This window comes from Carlito syrichta, unplaced genomic scaffold (genome assembly GCF_000164805.1).
Source record: "Carlito syrichta isolate Samal-C Ts95f unplaced genomic scaffold, Tarsius_syrichta-2.0.1 Scaffold308253, whole genome shotgun sequence".
Classification (NCBI taxonomy): Eukaryota; Metazoa; Chordata; class Mammalia; order Primates; family Tarsiidae; genus Carlito; species Carlito syrichta.
Genome location: NW_007252349.1, coordinates 157,848 through 159,507, shown reverse-complemented (window position 1 = coordinate 159,507; position 1,660 = coordinate 157,848). Strand labels below are relative to the sequence as shown.

Here is a 1,660-nt window from a genome sequence, read left to right as displayed (position 1 = left end):
TCCACTCACCTCGGCCTCCCAAAGTGCTGGGATTACAGGCTGAGCCACCGAGCTCGGTCTTTTGTTTTTGTTTTTGTTTTTTAGTTAGAGTCTCACTCTGTCGCCTAGGCTGGAGGGCAGTGGCACATTCTGCCACCACCGCAGCCTCGACTTGCTAGGCGCAGGCGATCCTTCTACCTCAGCCTTCCAAGTAGCTGGGACTAGGCACGCCAACACGCCTGGCTAATTTTTTGATTTATTGTAGAGACAAGGTCTCGCCAAGTTGCCCAGGCTGGTCTCGAACCTGTGGCCTCAGGCAATCCTCTCATCTCAGCCTCCCAAAATGCTGGCATTATAGGTGTGAGCCACCATGGCTGGCTGTTTCGTTTCCAGTTTTTACAGAGATCCCCAGAGCTTTCCTCTGTAGTTTCTCAGCAATTTGGTTTAGGTCTGTAAGGCATTTTGGAGATAATTTGTAGGGCCATAACTCCCGGGTTGGGTGCCTATATGCGTGAGGCAAGTTTTCATTCAGTCAAGATTTGTTGAGTGCCAAATATGTACTCCGCGTGTAGGTGAGGGTGACTGTTGACTCGTGAAAAAAGGGACCCAAGGTTCATGACTGTCTTCTTACTGGCAGTGGAATGACCTGTGGAAACCTGCGATCCATTGTCATTAAATAAATCTCTGGGTAAGTGGCTAAGCGCTTTGTTGAACTCATCACTAACTCCTCTCAGTTTTCACTTTCCCAGTGAGTTCCCAATTTGTCTGGTTAATTCAGCATGGTATTTCACTTTAAGTATGTCTTCCTCTTCTGGGCACCCCACAGACAAAAAAAGAAAGAAAGAAAAAAGAGAATTAAAATACCCATTTTCTCGTTATACATTATATAAAACTCATTTCCTAAGGACAATGTGTAATAATAAGAAACCACAGATCTTTCCTTTACACTAAATTAACTTTGAGATTTTGTGTGTTGTATTATGAGTGTTAGTTCTTTTCATGTATGGATATTGTGACTCTAAATAAATTATAAGTTTTATTTGTTTTTTGGTTTTTGTGTTTTTTTTTGAGTTGGAGTCTCACTCTGTTGCCCAGGCTGGAGTGCAGTGGCATGCTCACGGCCACCCCAGCCTCGACCTGCTAGGCTCCGGTGCCCCTTCCGCCTCAGCCTTCCAAGTAGCTGGGACTACAGGTGCAGACTACCACGCCTGGCTAATTTTTTTCTTTATCGTAGAGATGAGGCCTCACCAAGTTTCCCGGACTGGTCTCAATTCCTCAGGCTCAGGCAATCCACTCGCCTTGGCCTCCCAAAGTGCTGGGATTACAGGCTGAGCCACCGCGCCCAGCCATAAGTTTTTTCTTTTGGTTTCAGCTCTCCATTTTTCAGTTCAGGGGAAGTCTTTAAAATTTTGTAAGTGAAAGCAGGCATGGTGGCTCAAGCCGTAATCCCAGCACTTTGGGAGCCCAAGATGAGAGGATTGCCTGAGGTCATGTGTTCAAGAACAGCCTGGGCAACTTGGTGAGACGTCTCTATAGTAAAAAAATTAAGTTGGGCTTGGTGGCTCAGCCTGTAATCCCAGCACTTTGGGAGGGTGAGGCGAGAGGATTGCCTGAGCCTGCAGGTTCGAGACCCGCCCAGGCAACTTGGCAAGACCTTGTCTCTACAATAAATCAAAAATTA

General features: G+C 46.4%; 1 protein-coding gene across 6 annotated transcripts in view; it reads left to right on the top strand.

Moving 5' to 3' along the window:
• ATG13 (autophagy related 13) overlaps nucleotides 1-1,660 on the top strand; it is a 63,667-nt gene that overhangs the window by 699 nt on the left and 61,308 nt on the right. Inside the window, exon 2 of one of the 6 annotated variants that reach the window (XM_021716179.1) lies at nucleotides 617-667. The exons of 4 other annotated variants lie outside the window; for them this stretch is intronic. The gene's annotated coding sequence lies outside the window, so the exon portion shown is untranslated. Of the gene's footprint in view, nucleotides 1-551; nucleotides 668-1,660 lie in introns of all 6 variants that reach the window. One more of the 6 variants, XM_021716178.1, reaches the window with a different exon arrangement.